At 35.3% G+C, this 21,329-nt stretch overlaps 1 long non-coding RNA gene across 3 annotated transcripts; it reads right to left on the bottom strand.

Annotated features, from left to right (window-relative positions):
• Positions 1-12,825: 12,825 nt before the first annotated feature.
• LOC103500423 (uncharacterized) lies at positions 12,826-16,393 on the bottom strand. Of its 3 annotated transcripts, XR_540064.3 has the most exons (6): positions 16,165-16,393; positions 15,640-15,750; positions 15,009-15,092; positions 14,040-14,097; positions 13,363-13,462; positions 12,826-13,090 (listed from the first exon to the last, which is right to left on the bottom strand). It is a non-coding gene; the product is annotated as an uncharacterized LOC103500423 (long non-coding RNA). The 3 variants fall into 3 exon arrangements; XR_007818878.1 differs by lacking the exon at positions 12,826-13,090 and having other exon boundaries at positions 13,183-13,462; positions 15,867-16,393; XR_540065.3 differs by lacking the exons at positions 12,826-13,090; positions 15,009-15,092 and having other exon boundaries at positions 13,183-13,462.
• Between the last annotated feature and the right edge of the window lie 4,936 nt (positions 16,394-21,329).

Raw genomic sequence — 21,329 nt, 5'->3', positions numbered from 1 at the left:
TACAAAGGAACAAAGGGTTAGTTTTCACAATCGTCTTGCATGAGTTCATACCACACTCATTAGGTTTTATAGTCTAAAACTCGTAGATAATAAATATAATTCATTGAATGTTATTAATAAGATGTTATTATTACTTTCAATAAGTGTTATTCATTGTTTTATTAGTTTTGTCTTAATAACCTAAATACAATAAACTAACATCCTAAGTTTCCTTTTTAATCTTAAACTGTATGTGGAGATATACATGAATCAATGTTCAAGATACAACTTAAAAACTCTATAGTATAAGAATAAGGTTGGGTACCTTATCTTGGTAACACCATAGATACAACCCACTTTATATTTGATACAAACACAATGATCCAAAGCATTCATACAGGTGACACACAAGCATTCATATTGAACGACAAACTAGTAACCATTAGATGTAACTCCGTTGACTAGTTAGATTTCTATTTCAATAGGATGACTTAGGCAACGTAGTCTAGTCATAATCCTGAGTGTATTATGAACTCCTGTTCACGAGAAATTGTCCATTGATTTGTACAGATGAGAGTGACCAAATTACCAACTCAATAAGGTTACCAATATGGGGACAAAATAGAGTGAAAAGCTAGAAACATAATCAATAAGATAGATTTCACTCATTCAACTTTAGAGTAAGTAAATGAGTTTTCCTTATATGGGTGCTTTCAAGACTTGAACAAAGGGTCCTACCTTCTCTATTATGCGAGAGGAGTTTCTACTTGTTTGTTGGATCACTGAATAGGTTGTATCTATAGCGTTACCCTCTTTATTGCATGAGAGGAGGTTCATAATCACATAAAATGAGTGTTTCTTAAATAGGTTGTTCACTAGAGGAGCATTGATATTTAAAGACTAAAACGTCACTAGGGGTAAAACGAAAATTTGACTCAACTAGTGTTACAAACATTCATGAAGGACTAATTTGTTTTCATTGGTCTATATCCATGAACACATAAATATATCTACAATGGGAAGAGTTCAGTTGTGAGTCTTCAGTGGAATGTGCATGTGAAACCCATGTTTTAGAGTAAAGAGGTTGTAAAGAAGGGAGTTATAAAAGTTATAAGTATAAGTGTGACATATTTTGAGGAAAAGTATGCATTTTGGCTAGGCGACACAAGGAAGGGTAGTCTTGCATTTTGAGCCAGGTGAGGAAGGGTGAAACTGTAAAGCTATTGGAACTACTTGGACAAAGTTTAATAAAGTTTAGTTTGATTTATCTTCTTTGTGTCGTGTGTTGTTGCCTAAAAAAATTCGTCAAGTGATTTTTTGTCAAAGAAAAGATAGTGTGGCGATTAAACAAAACTTAAGCAACTCAAGACTAAGTGTCTCGCATGGCAAGCAAGGGCGTGTGCGGGGCAGAGTGTAACATAGACGAGGAAAGATAGTTAAGAAGCTGTGATGACTCATTAATCCGAATTAGTCAACAAGATACTTATTGGGTTAAAGTTAAGCATGATTAATATTAAACATACACGAGTAAGACACTAAGTTAGGAGCTGATGAGTTAAGATGATTTTAAGGATGACTAATCCAGTTTAAGATTAGTATAAGTAGTCCTTGAGGATTCAAAGGAAAGATTCAAAGAAGTTCTAAAAAGTACTAAGTTTTTCCAAGAGAGTTTGGGTAGAAGTGAGAGCTTAAGTTAAGTTAGGTATTAAGAAGGGGGTTTGGAGGAAATGTTTTAGGATTGTGGCCGACCCTTTAAAAAAAATAAGCAAAGTTTTCTAAAGCTTTTCTTTCAAATTTTTGTTATGCTATGTAAAGTGTAACGCATGTTATAATCTTGTTTATGATTTATATGAAAAGCAAGGTTGTTTGAAAGTATATTTATGAGTTAGAGTAAGTGTTCTTGTGATGCTTGTATGCAAGTAAACCATTGGTTTTATTTCTATCATGAGCTAGTTCTTATGTGCACATAAGAATAATGGAAACTATATGTTGAGTGGTCCGCATAGTGAGAAGGTGGCAGATGCATTGAGTGGTTCGCATTCGAGTTGATCGCATGAGCAACTGGAATTGAACGAGGTTTCATAAAAATACCAGTGGTGAAATGAGAATCATCATAGTAGTCTATACGTTAAGAAGGTTCAATGTCAAGGCGAGAGGAATAAGTAGAGGCTAATAAGCTGTTTCTTATTCTCAGCGCCCGTTAAGGCATTGAGAGGTTGATCTTGTAAAATGATTTTATGCATGTATTTATGTTCCCCAAAAGGTTTTCTTAAATTTTCACTCACTAAGCATTATGCTTATGTTTTAAGTTTTTCTTCCCTAGCAAAGCAAAGTGAGGAGGCCATTGAGAGAGGGCGAGCTACTGCTCAATAATAGTCGTTGCAAGGCATTGGAATTTTGGAGATTTAGTTTTAGTTTCTATTAGAGTATTGCTTGTATTTGTATCATGTATGTAAGAGAAAATAAAGTTGTTAAGTTCTTTCAAGCTTAAAGGTGTTGCACTTTCATATCGTAAAACATGTTTTAAGTAAAAGTTTAAGTGTGGACATTTTGGTATTTCACTTAGAAATGCTCAGATTGCTCAAGTCGCATCCACACTTGGAATGTGACGGATGCGTTCTAGGTAGGGGTGTGACAACCAGTCCACCTTATGTTGGTTGCTGAACTGAGTGAGACACAATTACTGTTTTTTGCGGCTCTTCACCCAACTTAGACTTCTCTTTGCATTTTCTTTGGTAGCTGTCCCATCATACGACAATTAAAATAGATTAATGTGCCTCTTCAACTTAATCTCGTATGCCTCCGATCGCATTCCACGTATTGTTGTTTCTATTCCTGATTACTATTCTAATGCGATCCTTGGCTAAAACTTTCCTTAACTCTCTTATGGTCCTCTAGAGTCCTCTTTCTATCCATACTCTTCCTTTCCTCTTCTCCACTAAGTATAGATATCATTGCCTTCTTCTTTCTTGTCAAACTCTTTTCAACGCACAATGTCGCCTCAACTAAATCAGCGTAACTACACCGTGTGACAAAAGCTTTGACTAGTGTCTGTATCTCGTCCCTTAAACCATACTCAAAATGCTAGAACTGTCTCTCTCCATAGCCACCATCACCAATGTGCACTTGGTTAACTCCGTCAACTCATTTCATACTCTGGAACCTGCTTTAGGTGCAAAATTCATCTCACCACTCATCTTTAATAAGTTTTTAAGAAATACTTTTCATTGAATGCTTCCTTAAACTCTTCCTAATTCACCTCGCTTTGTCTACTTTCTTGTAACACTCACCAGTCTTCTACTCCCTCTTGGAGTAAGAAAATTGCTAAGTCAACCTTCCTCTCCTCGGGGCATTGCATTAATCTAAAACACTTATCTAGCTTTCTTATCCACATCTCCACATGCTCAGGTTCTACTATCTCTAAAAATTCTTTGGCTTTTAACGCCTTGAGTTGTTCTGTTCCATACTTATTTTCTGGCTCTCTTGACAACCCAACTATTAATCTCTGCACTACTCGATCATATAATTCATCTTCCACTACTCTCCTAGCATTTGGATTTACTGATTGATCCTCTGATAACTTATAGAAATACAAGTTATTGTAGCCTCTTTTATATAATAACGAGACTAAAATGTTGAAGAAGTGTAACAAAGCGCTATAACTATGTTGAAAAAGCATAAGTATTTAGAAATACACTTTACATAAGCACCTATGCTTATTTTACCGCTTTTCAGTGTCCTAACATAGGAATAAAAGCAAAAGAAGAGATTATTGAATCACGGAGAATATCGTGCAAGAGCTATGCGAGAAGAGCCTATTTGGCAATAACAAATATTAGGAGAGGACCTTCATCACTATACGAGTATGGTTCACTAGAAGACAAGAATGGTAGTTGGGGATGATGTGACTTGAAAATGGCAGCTTTCAACGCTGACATGATTAGAAGAATAGAAGTTTTCCGTTGAAAGTTGGTTATATAAAGTCTCCTTCTACCTCAACAGAGGAGGTCTGAATGGACCCAAAAGGTGGCCGGCTCTGTGAAAAGTCATATGCTTATGTTTGACCAAATCCTAGAGAGTGGTGGAAAAGAGTAGCCTTTCCACCGTTTGTAAAAGTAATCTTCTTCTTCTTCGGTCAACCTGCGAGTGAGGGCTTGGAGCTTGAATGGAGGGAAGCTAATTTCCTCTTTCCTTTTTCTTTTCTTTCCATTTTTGTGTTCTTTGTAATTAAGTTGTTCATATTGTACAATGGTTGAAGGCCTATATTCCTATAAATATATATTACATGTATATATCTCTTTAATCCATTCATCTCTTTACTTTTCATCTGTCAATGTGTTATTTGTAGTTTAGGACTCATGGGAAATTATTGATAAGTTGTTTTGCTTATAATTCTTAACGTGTTAGTTGAGCTATTTTCATCACTTGGCCAGTGTATATCGCCAACTACCCGAGAGGGCAAGTAGCAAGGATATGGCTAACGTGGGCAAGAAGGAGTTTGGAAACAAACTCCACCTTGGCAAGATAACTTCCATCATTCGTACCCTGACAGGAGGACAAGTGTGGGCAATAGGTGCCGAGACGTTGCTGTCCTTAAACGTGAAGCTCTATATGTTTTATAAGTGAATTCTTCTAGATATATCTTGCCTAAATAGGTTGTGTCATTTGTACCCTGACAGGAAGACAAGTGTGACATTTAAAGACTCCGAGAGGAGCTCACCTTAATCAAAGACTAGTTATGTAAGCTATATTGCATCAAGACCTTCATGGCTTAATCGCTTAATTGTACATAGACATTTCTTAACCCATTCGTAATACAAGTTAGTTCGCATTTCCCTTTTGCACTCATCTAATTCACGTTTTACAGATCCTCTTATAGACAATTCTTTTATACGGCCTAAATGATGAGTAAACCTCAGAACTAACTTTACATATCAATTCTCTGTGTTTGACTCTAGATCATCCAGATAAACCTATTGTTTAGCTTATACTTGGGCAAACAATATGAAAGCTTGAAATCAACGAGGACTTACCTTTCATGCAATATAGAGATACATAGTGAGTAATTTGCATAGCATGATCATGACCAATGACTTATTGCATAGAATTAATTGTGCATATAACCAAACCTAAGTCCCAATTCTAATTCCATCTCTTCAGCCTCTGAGTCCATAGTAGGCTCAGTTGTTGTGTGTGAGTTATTTTCTGGTCATCCACATCCTCGTCTTTGTGGCATGGCTCTTTTCAACTTTTCCTACAAACGATGGACAACTTTGAAATTAGCCCAACTATTAATGAACTTACTCAACTCCTCTGACTTTTCTTAAACCATCTCGACTTTCCAAGACTTTTTAGATATGCTATGATACCTACTTGTTACAACCCCACCCAGAAGGCGTCCCTGGTGTTCCAAGTGTGAACACGACTTCGACAGCTCCAACACTTCTAAGTGAAGTGCTAGAACACCCACTTTTTAGACTTAAACTTTACTTTATTAGAAAATGCTCTGTGATATAAAAGTGCAACACCTGAAAGCTTAAAAAAACTTAACAACTTTATTTCTCTTAAGCAAACTTGATACAAATACAAGACAATATTTAAATAGAAACTAAAACTAAACTCCTAAATTTTGACGCCTTGCAACTGCCCGCCTTCATTATGAAATAAGAGTTGTATGCTAAGTTCAGTAAGTGTGAATTTTGACTTGATTGAGTAGTATTCTTGAGTCGTGTAGTGTCAGCTAAGAGAGTTAGTGTAGATCCTCATAAGACGGAAGTAGTTGTTAAACGAGAGCGACTTTCTATTGCGAAGAAAGGTTTGTAGATGATTTTTCCAAGATAACACTACCTTTGACAATATTTATGAGGAAGAATGTTAAGTTTGAATGGAAACATAAGTGCAAGCAGAGTTTCCAAAAGTTGAAGAACAAGTTAGTAACAACCCTATTTTAACGCTTCTAGTTTCAAGGAAAGAGTTTGAGATTTATGCAAGAAAGTAAAGTGGTTTCATATGCTTCGAGGCAGTTAAAGAAGCATAAGTGTAACTATCCTACTCATGATCTAGAACCAGCAACAATAATGTTAGCATTGAAGATTTGAAGACATTACTTGTTTGGAGAGAAATTTCATATCTTTATAGACCATAAGAACCTAAAGTATATATTTGATCAGAAAGAATTGAATCTAAGACAAAGAATATGGGTCGAGTTGATTAAAGGCTGTGACTGCTTTATTGAATATAATATAGGAAAAGATAATATTGCAACAGATGTGCTGAGTAGGAAGTTAATACTTCCTAAAGTTTCTTTGAGTGGTATCAAAGTTAACTTCCTAAAGTTTATTTGCTCCCATGCTTCTTGGCTAATTTGATATTAATGATTGTTGGTTAGTTTTAATGGTTTTGTTTGTTGTTTTTGTTGAATTATGCTCAGATAGACAAAGATAGAGAGTGATAGTACTCTATCATTATCTCTCTTGGATAAATAGTGATAGTTCTCTATTAATGTCTATCTGAGATAAATAGTAATAGTCATATATTAGTCTCTATTTGAGATAGACAAAGATATAGCACTATCATTGTCTATCTCGGATGGACAGTAATAGATACATCAAAATCAACAAGCCTCTTATATCTATAATTGTCAATTAAAGAATATTTAGATTTTTTTAAAAAATAGAACAAAACATGAATATAATTACATGATCGTTTGAATCTATCACTTATCTATTTGGGATAGATAGTGATAGTGGTCTATTTCTATCTATCTGGAATAGTTGACTGATTGTTTAGATCTTGGTATACGATTATGTAGTAAAAAAAAGAAGAAAGAAAGAAGGACACTACGCATAATAATGAAAAAAGAATAAGAAGATGGTGGCGAAAATGAGAGATGACGAAAAAGGAAGAAATTCAGGAAGAGGAGACAAAAAAATCGCGAACAAGAAGTGAGAATATAAAGAAGGATAAGTAATATTATGAAGAAGACGCGTAGGCATTCAACGCGAAATTCAAAACTATCAAGGGCAAATTTGGAATTTATGAAAATACAATGATGATTTCATGGACTTTTATTTTTTGTATATGGACCGTAAATATTTTGGGGTTTTGTTTAATATATGTAAATTAACCTTTAATTAATTATTAATTTAGTTAATTGCTAATTATTTAATTGTTTAATTAATTTAAGGGACATTTTAAACAATAGCAAAATATTGAATTAGAAAACTAACTAGTCAATGGAGAACGTAGGAGTTATTAAATAGAAACCTAATATTAAATTAAAAATACCTCCCTTACAGGGTAGTTATTTGGAGAACATGGGTTAAATCCTACATAATGTCATTTTCCCTTGCCATCTCAACCTTTCATCGTCTTCTTCCTCTTTTAACCTACCTTTTAACCTATCGAAGACACAGGAATGTGATACGTAACCTAAAAACGAAAAAAATCCAGAAAGAGTTTTACATTTTTTTATATCTAAAAATTCTAACTTTTCCAATTCAAGATTGGGGTTCTCACAAACCAAATCTCAAGATTGCTCAGAGATACGGGGAGGTTTCCATTTTTGTGGTGTTTTATAATTTTGAAGAACACAATTCATTACTCTTAATAAGGCATTGCAATTTAATTTCTAAGTTTGTAATTTAATTTCTAAAAGCATGCTTATCCTACAATTTTTAAATAAATTATGTATTTTTTTTTCCAATGTATGAGTATTTCCAAATCCTAAATAAAATTGAGATTTTGTCTTTGTATATTCTTCTATTGCATCGTGGCTCTAATCCCTTCAACGACACCAATTTGATGTAGCCTTTTATTGTTGGTTGTAAATGGCCAATCAAATGAAATTTAGACTACACCGACCAATGCTACCTATATTACTAAGTAGTACAAGTGGCAAGATCAAATCGATCCACAAGAAAGCACGAAAATTTGTTTCTCAAAGTCAATGGGCTTTGGTGTGGTTTGAGATTCAAATGTGGAAAGTAAACACATGAAAGTAAATGATAAAAGTGCAATCAAAAGAAACGTTCTAGCCTGGGGGAATGGAATTTCTTATTATAATATTGATCATCGAATTATCAAGGTATGATTTTTAACTTCTTACCCATGTGTAGCCTAATTGATTATAAAAGCTAACCAACAGTCCTTAATATCACATTAGCCAATTTAATTGGATGAAAAACATCCTAATCAATTTACTTAACCATGTTATGTTGGACAGATTGCGCTAGGATAAATTTGTAATTAAAAAGAGAGCCTAATAAGAATTTAATATGTTTTCTCAAGGTCAATAGAACAATGCTTTTTATTGTCAACCACAAATCACAAGTGATAACTTGTAGAAATATAAGTTAGAGACTTCTTTATTTAAGATAAGAGTGGAAAATGATTAGGAAATGCATCGAAATAGCTTAGAAATTTTGTAATTTGGCTACAACGTGTTTACACATTTACAATACGTTAACTCTTAGATATTATAACTTCAAGGTATTCTCCTTTGTAGGATTTTGTTAAAATGAGGAACATCCAAATCAACGCCAAAGTAAGGTATCATCAACGCATATTTTGAAGGAATTTAGTGAAGAGAGGTTGAACAAGTTCAACACATAGCAAGGAACCAAAAAGCGTACAACGCATCTTTCCGATGATTGCATAATTATGAAGCGTGAGGTGTTGCATGACTTCTAGAACACAGCAGAAAAGTAGATGCCAAAAAACACAGAACGTGCGTAATGGGTGGTGAGTGTCGAAAGCCTATAAATACTTTCAAAAGGAACAATAGAGGGAGAAAAAACACGCTGCCCAGATCCTTCCAGACTCACAAATTATCTTTATTCTCCAAGTCGAGAACTTTTTAATTCAAGATTGCTTTTGCAAACCAATAAATTCGAAGTTGTAGTCATCATCTCTGTTTTTATTTACATTTACACACATTGTTCATACTGTCTGTACTAGATATTGGAGATTGTAATGAGTCTCATCATTAATACAAGCAAACCATTCTTCTATCCATCTATGTCTTTCATCTTTTTTAGTTGCATGCGTAGCTAAATTTTCTAAAGAAAAAACAAGTAGATTCAAGCTATAGAATTGAGTAAAACGTAATTATTTTGTTTGACCCGTACTGTGAAGCCATCCCTAATGCATTGAAAGATTAAGTTAGGTACGGGTAGTTAACTGCTTGAAAGAGTAAGTGACACAAAGGCCTAGTCAAACGAAAATAGGAATCAACTTAGAAATAAAAATAAACCTATCACATTTTGTACATCATTTGCATCAAGAAATAGAGCATTTGTAGTATGTGGCACTGAAAGGCTGCTTGTCTTAATTAGTATTTGAATGCGTAAGACACCTTTAGAACTATATAGGATGGAAGAAACGTCTTGATCTCATCCTTCTGCATACTTGTAATCAGATAGATAAAGTTCTAGGTCACCTAAACCACATCCATCGCACTACATTTTGGGCAGCATAGCATAGGTCCATTATCCATCAACATCATTATTATTTTTCAACACCAAGTTCTTAGCAAGAGAGTAACGGTTAATTCAAACTTCAATAGAAATTTTTTTCCTGTGTTCGACATTGGACTCACCAAAACATTGTCTAGTTTACACTTGGATTGGATTAGGAAATATTGTTTCGCATCACCACCATTGACGCATATTGCCAATGCATATTATCATATTCACGCAACGCATAACTTTGCAACTTTACACACATAAGAAAACAAGTTTGTGGCGCTACTTTCTGGAAAAATATTTTTATTTTTTTTAATACTAAGTAGGTTTATATTACTTTCTTGTAGGTTTAATTGAAGGAGTATTAAAGCTCAGTCAAAGAAACTCTCAAAAGAAATATATAAGTGAAGGCTTAATACCAGAACTCATATTCAACCTGAAAATTAAACGCATCTTTTGACAAAAGAATTGCAGAAATCATGAATAAAGGATTAGATGATTAATAGACCAATTCGAGCAAATGGGAGATCAACCTTTGAATTAGAATGTTCCCATAAGGGAAATTACACAAAGTACTAATTAAGATGGTAGGGATCCTAAGCATCCTATTTTGATTGCTCATGACATCACCAAGCCTATCAGGGGATTACAGGGGCCAAGTTTGATATAAAGTCGATGATGCTACAAATGATCCAAATAGCTGGACAATTTGGTGGTTCTTGAGGAAAAGATCCACATGAGCACCTCAAGGCGACGTCATGGCGCTTCAAACCTTTATTGCCTATGCAAGATGTGAATGAGAGAATAAGGTACTTATTCTAGCTTTGGTTTTTAGAAATTTCCCTTTTGTTCCTTTCAATTTATTAGAACTTGAACTTCTAACTTTTGGTTTAGATTCTGTATTAAACGATATTTTTTTATATCTTCAGACGCATGAGAAATGTACAACTTCTCCTTTACATTGAATCTTTGACTTGTGACAATTTGATAAGATTTAGTTAGAAGTTATAGGTTAGGTTAACTTGTTAATCTATTTCGGTGAGTATTCTCATGATTGAGAGCGTTATGATTAATATTCACGTCATGTTTATGATATTATGATGATGCTATGGATTGAGTGTTCTGTTAACTTTATCTGTTAGGGTTTTACCCATATGGATGTCCCTCGAGATCACCACCCATGAGATGTTATGTATATGAGTGGTCCGATAGAGTCACTTATAACCTGATTGTCTTAAGTGTTCCTTTGGGTTCACTGAAGATCAGTTTGTCCCAAGTGTTCTTTCGAGTTCATTGAAGACCAGTTTTGTCCTAGGTGTTCCTTCGAGTTCACCGAAGATCAGTTTTGTCATAGGTGTTCCTTTGGGTTCACCGAAGACCAGAGATGTTTCTTCAAGATCTAGATTGTGTGTGTTTAGGAACGCGCCAGTTTAAGGGTACTATCACAAACTGGTGCAAGTATAGGTAGAAAATCTACTTCATGAGATCCATGAACACTACCAGTGCATTCGTTAAACCGGATGACATCATTAAGAACTTATAATGCCCATACCTTGTTTTGAAGGTTGCCTTCGGAATTTCTGATTCCTTAACCTTTAACTAGTGATAACCTGACCTCAAGACAATCTTGGAGAACACTGATACACCTCTCAACTAATCAAACAAATCATCAATACGTGGTAAAAGGTACTTATTACGTATTGTGACCTTATTTAGTTGTTTGTAGTTTATCCACAACCTTAAAGTGTCATCTTTCTTCTTGACAGACAAAATTGGAGCTCTCCAAGGTGATATACTAGGTCTAATGTATCCCTTGTCAACCAACCCTTGTAGTTTCTTTAATTCACTTAGCTCCCTCAGAGCCACCCTGTAATGTGCTTGTGAGATGGGTGTTGTTCTTGGCAATAACTCAATGGGGAACGCCATTTCTCTATCATGTGGCAATCTTGATAATTCCTCTAGAAACACATCCAAGTAGTCTTTTGCTACTAAAACAACCTCTGGACTTAACTTCTCTTCTTGCACTACTAACACATGTGCAAGAAATGTTGGGCACAATTTCCTCAACAACTTCCCAGCTTTCAAAGCTAAAATTAAACTGTATGAAACAACTTTCCTTTGGCCTCAGAACACTACCCCTAGAAATTTTGGTTTCTTTAAAACTACCTCCTTCTTATGGAAATCCATAGAAGCAAAATGTGCATACAGGAAGTCCATTCCAAGAATCACATCTAGCTTTTGCAACTCAAGCGGCGAAAGGTCCCCTAAAAAGCTGACACTTTCCATTAGCATTTCAGAACCTTGCAATGCTTCACTGACTAGCATTACATTACCCACTGGGTCATAAATGACTAACTCTTCAGCTAAGGGCTTCGACTTCTTACTCAACTTACTCATAAACATGCTAGACATGAAAGAATACGTAGCACCTAAGTTAAATAACACATAAATAGAAAAATTACAAATGATAATTTTACCAATAATGACATCTAGCATGTCATCTACCTCCTGTTCACTCATGGCGTACACCTTGCCCTGTTGGTAAGGCCTTCCCACAACTCCATCTGCTTCGACCCATTAGTCTTCTCTCCTCCAGCCTCTGAAGTTTTCAGCTGCTCTATTCTCCAAGACTCAACCCTCTGGTTGCTCTGTATCTCTACTCTCAACTGTGAGCAATCTCTCTTACAGTGACCTACCTACTTGTAGTGGTAGAACACATCCACCCCAACAAGACATGACTTTGATGCTGCACCAACTAGAGACACTTGCCTTGCTCTAGAAAAAGTCGTCGATCTAGCCGACTGACTAAGAGTCCTTTGACTCTGCCTCTAAAAGGTACTCCCTGAACTGTGCTACCTAGAGAACCAACCACGAGAAGGGCCATTCAAATCTCACTTACCTGATACACCAAGTGTGTATCTCCTTTGATCTTAGCTCTTGGAGCCACAGTAGAAACCCCTTTACAAGGCTCCATCATTAGCCTTAGTCCATCTATGCTCTACTCTACTCACAAAGTTGTTTCTACAAACTGGGAGAAGTTGGTCCATTTTGCTATAGTCATAACTGGGTTATGGATCTCCTCCTGGAAACCCTTCTCAAACCTTCTACATCTGTCACTCTTAAATGCTATTATAACATCAACATACTGGTAGGGCTTAGTATACTTTCTCTCATACTCAACCACTGATAGTAACTGTCATACTCCCACTCGAACTACCTACTAGCTTAGTCAAAAAGATAGTGCAAAGTCGATTGATGTCGTCCTCCTCTAACGACACCTACCAACTCTACTAAACCCTTGAACCCGATAAACATGCTACTCTTCTATACAAAATACTTTACATGGAACACAACATAGAGGATCCTAGATAATCCATAGACATACATGAAGTGCAGCCCTGAAATAAATCACTTTTGGGAAAAATCCTGATAGTGACATCATAACAAAAAACACATATCCAATTAGGGTTTAAACAACCACAACTCCTTAAGCTGGCACAAAGTGTAAATTATCTAATTCTTAAAAAGACATTTACAACATAACAAACCAGACTCAGATTTACAACTCCACCCATATACTAGTAATCAATCTGGGAGCTTTCAGCAAATTAAGGCAACCTATCAAGCATCGAAAGATCGATCTCTACCTGGAAAGTAGGAAAACATTTTGAAAGGGTAAGCTATAAGCCTAGTGAATGACTAAATTTTAAACTGTAAATCTTCAAATTAGAGCACATGATAAACCTTAAACATATTAATTTGTTTAACCAAATGCTAAATATAAATGTGTAATAATAACAGTTTTCTCAAATGCTCAGCAAGTACGTCACTAAAATCTAGCAAGGCACATCAAGTATATTAAAAATTTTAACTAACATGACAAATCTATATTGTGTAGGGCACACCCAGTACTACTAACAATTACTAGCTCTACGATGTAGTGGGACCTGTCCAACACTCCTATCGTCTTTATCGTAGTCGGGCAAAGCAACAACTTTCAAATAATCAAATGGTTCAACCTACATGAGCAACAATAACAAATTAACACAACTTTTTAATTGGTTGGTGCAAAGATCCTCATTTAAATGATAATGAAACAAATAACTATTATCATTACATAATGTTTCAATGTAAATAGCAGAAGATAACTTGGTCAAAATAAAACACCAAATTACCCGTAGAATAAAAAGTAAATAAAAAAAAAAAAGAACTCCAAAACTATTGAGATTTACCAGATTTTACATAATTCAGTAATCGAAAAACCTCTCAATACAAGCTCCATACCCAAGAGTCTAACACCACCATGAAGTAAACCTCAATTGAATTGCCGACTTTAAACATGAAATCAATAATGAGAATTTATACATTTTTTCTTTTATGCAACTTTAAGTTATATAATGGAAAGAAACAAGATTGAGCTTTGCTTAGTTATCTAAAGGTAAAAAAAAATGTAAGAGATAATATTAAAAAAAGAACTACTATTTAATCATCCATATTATAATAGGAAGGCTCAAAAGTAGTAGAAAATGAACTAAACATTGATCAAATACAGTACACTTTGGAAAAAAGAAAAAAGAGTACATAGGTAGAGATTACCTAAACTTGGCTTTTTGAAGAACCCTAAGCCAAGTCATCACAGAAGTGTCTTCATTGTCTGTTGATCAACGAAAAAGAATGTTGTCTCACTTAAAGTCATTGTCATCATCAATAAACAACCATAACCGTTAAAAGTCTCGACATTGAAGAGAAATTGTGGAATTGAATAGAAAAGGATATAAAATAAGACAATGAACTATTATAACAGTAAAGGACACTACAACTCTCAGCACTTACTCCATAATGCATTCACTACACAGTCACCCTAACAGCAAGAAACACAGCTCGGTAAACACCAACAACTAGTAGAATTCTAGCTTTACAACAAACTATGAAAACTATCAATGAAACACACCATAACAGTCAGGAATTTTTAATCCCACTAATCAAAGGATTCTAGAGATCTTATGCAATCCATAGAATCTTGAAAATTTTCTTAAATTCTTACCTTTGATTCGGTTTTCTCCTTTTACAAAGTCTCTATATGTTGTTCTTTTAGTAAATGAAAAAATGAATCATCTTGGAACGTGGATTAATCCAAAAGCTATATTGTAATAAAAGTCTTGTTTGCATATCTTTAATAACTAGCAAACACCTAGAAAAAAGGATTTTCATATGAAATCTAGTAAGATATGCGATAACATAGTCAATTAGGTCCTCATTTGTGTTCTGGTTCAACCATTAATACAAATATGAGATCAAACTGGTTTGTAATATAATGTGAACAAATCAACAAGAACATCAACCTCATTGTTTTAATTAAGAAGCTTCTAAATAAGGCCAAGACAAGTAATAATCATCTTTCAAGAGCAAAAGCAAGCCACGCCAAAAGCATTAAATGCATCACTAATACAAAACGAAAAAATAACATTAGCATCCCCATAGTTACGTAAAAAATTATTATTTCTTCTAATATCAAAATATATAATAACAAAAAAAAGAAAAAAATTGAGTGTGTTACTTCATTACCCTTCTGAATAGTTTGCGTCTAGAAGATGAAGGTAAAGATCCCAATTGTTTTCAATCACTTGAACAAATATAATCCAAGTTAACCTAGAATAGACCAAATTCAGAAACAGGAGCGCAAACGACATAGAGAAAGAAAATCACAATTTCAAACTCAAAATTATTCAATATAGTTCTTCATGCCCAATCCATTGAGATAACCATATTTGCTATAAATGGATGAAAATCATATTTGTTGTAATGAGCCTAGACAAAATTAGTCTACCTAATTCCAAAAACAGAATACTAAAAATATTACTCCACTTGAGTAGCACTCAAGTACAGATAGACAAAAAGATAGTATAGCAAGAAATCAATGTAAGATAAGAATACTAAATTCTTTTTCATGTATTTCTGATTCTGATAAAAACCAGTAATTAATTAAGGATAGTAATACTCAATTGCACGATTATAGTCGCAAAATATCTTATATGTACTTGTCTTCCTTGTGAACAGACCAAAAATTCAAATTTGTCAATGCACTAAATAATTGTCTCCAATTTAATTAAGAAAAATATATATATATATAAGATGAATCATTCCCACAAATTATGATAAAACCCTAGTATAATTAAGAATAAGAATACTATCTTACTTTGGATTGCATTATTTTGATCTTCCTAGGAGGCCTTGATCGACCTTATATTCTTCAAAACCAAGTAATTTTTCATACCATAATACATTCCTTCATTTCCTGTCTTGAAACCTATTATGAGAAAAACAAAATTAGAAGGCATTAACATATAGACTTTATACCTTTCAAATTAAGAACATTAATAGGAGAACAAAATATTATTAAGCATTAGAAGATAAACATCAAACTCTTTGCTTATTCAGGGTGGTTCAATTCCTATGAAGCAAGAGGGCTGCTAAGGGTTTGCAATTTCCAGAAACCGCACAATTATATAGCCAAAGGGAATGCGTCGTGCCTAAAAGGTTTTAGAGGCATAATAGACTGATTGTAGAGTCGCTTTGCTCTGTAACCTCTACGTGGGTTCTTTGCCCCTCTCAAACCGGACCCTTATAAAAGTCGAGCTTATGAGAAAATGGATTATTTTTGCAGTCCTTCGAAGTAAATAAGTCTAGTTCTTATCATCTAATTTCAAGCCCTACGACATACCCAATCGATTGAACTCAAACTTTTAAGAACCAGAGCCATCCAAGATTTGGTCGAGCCGGCATTGAAAGTCATATAAGAAGAGAAAAATCAGGGTAATAAATTTATTGACTTCAAGGAGAAGACAACAAAGTAAAGCTATGGTGTTTTGCCGCTAAGGTGTTCTGCCGCAAAGTGAAAAAGGCAGGGAGAATATGAAATTTTATGCGAAGTGTTTTGCTGCTAAGGTGTTTTGCCGCTAAGTGAAAGGGCGTCAAGATGGCATTTTGTCATTGGCTGTTATTATAAAGGAATGGAAAAAACCAATAAATTTTAGGATCGAACTGTTAACCTAAATGATAAAAAAACCAGAATTATACCAGTACGGCTAAAATAGGTATTTAGTTAGAAAATTTATTTTTAATTATATAAATGAAATAGTTTGTTTAATTGTCATTCCCAAATTCAATTCCATCACAAAGTTCAACAACGTAACGTTATCTTTTGAGCTTTATATCTCTATCAATACTAAGTCATTTTACACATGTCACCACTTGATTCGATGTATTTTTTACTATCTTTACAACTATAATCATAATCAAAACATTTTATTAACATATCTTGACATTGAATTCCCTTCAAAATTACAAAAAACTATGTCAAAACTTTAAAAGACCATAACTTTGAGCATAGTTGTCTGTATTGTAGAAATTGTTTTTGATTCAATGTAACTTGTCTGACCCTTCATCCCAAAAAAAACGTCTGTTTTGGCCCCCAAATGGGTCACACAATGTTTTTCACCAAATTTTCATGATTTTGAAGTTTGAAACTACCACCTCGAGGTTCCTCTATTGTGCAAACTTTTTCATTTTCTTTCTTTTATATGTAATAACAATACAAGGACATAAAAAGTTAGGTGTGGTAGTACCCATATGTGGCTATGATCCACGTTCCAAACACCACACCCTTACGTTGGGCGAGGATAGAGAGTAGGATATGTAGTCAAGGTGGGGGATGGGCTTGCTTGGATAATGCTTGCACCTCGTTACCGGTGTGTTCTCGGCGTGCTATCGTCTGTCGAGACTGGACATGCTGCGATCGATCCCCATTTGGCGGAATGGATCGCCCCATAAGAACGAAGGTGTTTCGATTGCAATGCTCACATGGGTACACAATGCACAGATCAAGCACGCACGACATTCTGTGCTTAGCCTCAGGCAATAACTCTATTGTCTTGATTGCTTTAATGCATCGTAGGGGTGCAAACAATCAAGCATTGCACGGGCTTGAAATTGATCGATTATTGCATCAGTCTCTCACGCGATGGAAGTGTCATGTCTTGTTGGCCCCTTTTTGTCGGTACCCATCTTTTGGTGAATGAAAAATCCCATAGCCCGCAATGCATTATACCTGGACATCTTCAGTTGTCATTGCGGCCTGCGTCGTCAGTGCTCGGTCTCTCGGATGTAGCGCATTCGGTGGCATGATATGCTTAGGAATTCTCTCGAAAGTTTTACCTTTGCTCATTGCTTGAATAAATGACGCTCGCTCCCTACATTGCTCCAACACCGTACAGTGCTAGCATGCCTATGGGCTACGATGTCGTGTAGGAATGCTACTGGTTTATCCTACCAGTAGTCATATGCTTGTCTCAAAGATTAAGCCATGCATGTGTAAGTATGAACTAATTGAGACTGCGAAACTACAAATGACTCATGAAATCTACAACTCAGATAATCGTAGTAATTCTAGAGCAAATACGTGCAATAAACCCCAAACTTTTTGAAAGGGATGCATTTATTAGATAAAAGCTCGACGTGAGCTCTACCCATTGCTTTGATGATTCATGATAACTCGACAAATTACACAACCATCTTGTCGATGATGCATCATTCAAATTTCTGCCCTATCAACTTTCGATGGTAGGATAGTGGCCTACTATGGTAATGACCGGATACGAAGAAGTAAGGTTCAATTCTTGAGAGGGAGCCTGAGAAACAGCTAGCATATCCAAGAAAGGCAGCAGATGTGCAAATTACCCAATCCTGACATCGGGAGGTAGTGATAATAAATAACAATATTGGACTCTTCGAGTCTGGTAATTGGAATGAGTACAATCTAAATCCCTTAACGAAGATCAATTAGAGGGCAAGTCTGGTTCCAACAGCCGCGATAATTCAAGCTCCAATAGTGTATATTTAAGTTGTTGTAGTTAAAAAGCTCGTAGTTAGACCTTGGGTTGGGTCGATTGGTCTGCCTATGGTGAGCACCAATCGACTTATCCCTTTTGCCGACGATGCGCTCCTGGCCTTAACTTGTCGTGTCGTGCCTCCGACGTTACTTTGAAAAAATTAGAGTGCTCAAAGCAAGTCTAAGCTCTGTATACATTAGCATGGGATAACATCATAGGATTTTGATCCTATTCTATTGGCTTTCAGAATCGAAGTAATAACTAACAAGGACAGTCGGCGACATTCGTATTTCATAGTCAGAGATGAAATTCTTAGATTATGAAAGACGAACAACAGTAAAAGCATTTGTCAATGATATTTTCATTAATCAAGAACGAAGGTTGGGGGCTCGAAGACGATCATATTGTTCGAATTTATGTCCTAAAACTCGTAGTTTGTAGTTAAAACTATATTCTATCTAATAAAGTGTTTATTGAGGATTTATTAGTGAAAATAGAATACTATAATCTTTAATCCAATAAATTAAAGTCTAGAGGCTATCTAGTGTAGACTTAAACATTATGTAAAGACATAAACTTGGATCAAGTTCAAGTATATAGCCTAAACGGTCTATAGTGAATGAATAAGGTGGGACGCCTTATTCTGGAAACACTATGAATGCGGCCCGCTTTGTAGTTAGTACAAACGATGTGATCCTAAGTCGTTCATGTAGAGACATGAGAGTGGGGGACATCCTATGTAAAGAGTTTGCATAAGACTGGAACCATGAAGTAGTCACTTTTAAGTTATAACACCGTTGACTATATAAACTGACTATTTCGATTATGATGACCTAGGTAACTTAATCTTAATCCTGACCTAACTATGAACTTCTGTTCAAATGATATTATTCTTAGATCTGCATAGGTGAGGGCAACTCAACGGTGTTGGCCCAATAAGCCTCTCATTTTAGGGGTAAGACCAAATGAATAGCTAGGGACATAGGGTGCAAGACGTAATTCACTCATACCCACTTTAGGATTAGTAGATAGGTTGTTCTTTTAAGGACTAAATCCAAGTCTTGAACAAGTGATCCCGCGCTCTCATTGGCCCGAGAGGGACTCGGTTTATAGGTTCGACCTTAAACCAAATGTTCAATAGTGGATTAGTGGGACTTAAGGAACAAGATGTAGTCTCAGGGGTAAAACGGTATTTTGATCTAGCCGACGTTACAAAAACCTGTGAAAGATTAACTTACTGATCATGGTTATATCAAATGGACACAAACATATCTATAGTGAGGGAAGTGCAACTACGGAACTTTAGTGGAATGACCTTTTAGTTAACGAATGTTGTTTAGCTCGGTCTAAAAGGATTTTAGCAAGTTAAGCTCGGATCGTTAGAGCCCACGCTCTATAGGTCGTTTAAGTTCCCCTGATAGCTCATACGAAATTAACTTAGAACAATATGTTGGAATAATTTGAATTATTCCAATTAGAGATAGAGAGAGAGAAACCGACGAATATATGTGATATAGTCGTCGGTTATAGGGCTTTATTTTTAAATGTGATTTAAATGTTAAAAATATGAATATAGATTCATATTTGAAAGCTTGAAATTGATGGAAATTGTCAAATTTGTTAAAAGTCAAAATGTTAACTTTTGACTTTGAAAAGTCAAACTTTGATCTGCTTTATATTCAAATGTGGTTTTAATTTCAAGAAAATGAATGTGGATTCATGCTTGGGAGGTCGAAATTAGTTAAGATGGACAAAATGGTAAAAAGTTAAAATGTTGACTTTTGACTCGAAAAGCCAAAGTTTAACTTTGACTAGAATAGTCAAATGACCATTTTGTCCCTTGACCAAAGTTAGTGGAAAAATCCAACATTTTGTTGGATAATTCCACTAACTCTTAGTGGGCTATGTGGAAGCTTATGGTGATGACATCAAGTCCACTAAAAGAAAATGGAATGGTGAATCAATCCACTAATGGATAGTGGATTGTGAGGTGTTGGGCTTTCGTATTCCAATTACATGCAAATTTTGCATGTAACTTGTCTATTTAAGGGAAAAATTTTAAATGAAAAAAAGATTTTTCCATTTTTGTAATTTTTGAATTACAAAAGAAAATATTTTTCTCTCCCAAATCTCACACCAAAATCCACCTCCAAATTCAATCTCTTTCTCATTTTTCCTACTTTAAATAGGTCCCACAACCCGGTTCCAAGTCCAGAGAATAACGGGTCAATTCTAGTGGTGGTCCGATTCGAGTTCGGGAGAAGAATTGGAGCTTCGGAAAGCTACAAAGGTAAGTATTTCTTTTAACCTTAATTCAATGTAATTAGGGTTATGTTTAGTATGCATGTTAATCTCTAAATTAAGTTTAGTTGCAATTAGGGTAAAAATTCGATCTTATTTTCGATGCGTTCGTATGCTTTCCATCACAGATACCGTCCTAGTCTCAACCATAAACGATGCCAACCAGGGATTTACAGATGTTGCTTTAAGGACTCTGTCAGCATCTTATGAGAAAGCAAAGTCTTTGAGTTTTGGAGGGAGTATGGTCGCAAGGCTTAAACTTAAAGGAATTGACAAAAGGGCATCACTAGGAATGGAATCTACGGCTTAATTTGACTCAACACGGAGAAACTTACCAGGTCTAGACATAGTAAGGATTGACAGACTGAGAGCTCTTTCTTGATTATATGGGTGGTGATGCATGGTTGTTCTTAGTTGGTGGAGTGATTTGTCTGGTTAATTTTGTTAATGAACAAGACCTCAGCCTGCTAACTAGCTATGTGGAGGAACCCTCCACAGCCAGCTTCTTAGAGGGACTATGGTCGCTTAGGCTAAGGAAGTTTTAGGCAATAACAGGTATGTGATGCCCTTAAATGTTCTGGGCCGCACCTGCGCTACACTAATGTATTCAATGAGTCTATAGCCTTAGCCAAGAGGCTCGATAAATCTTTAAAATTTCATCATAATGCGAATAAATCATTGTGATTGTTGGTCTTCA

This window comes from Cucumis melo, chromosome 1, assembly GCF_025177605.1.
Source record: "Cucumis melo cultivar AY chromosome 1, USDA_Cmelo_AY_1.0, whole genome shotgun sequence".
NCBI lineage: Eukaryota > Viridiplantae > Streptophyta > Magnoliopsida > Cucurbitales > Cucurbitaceae > Cucumis > Cucumis melo.
This window is presented reverse-complemented; position numbering and strand designations above follow the sequence as displayed.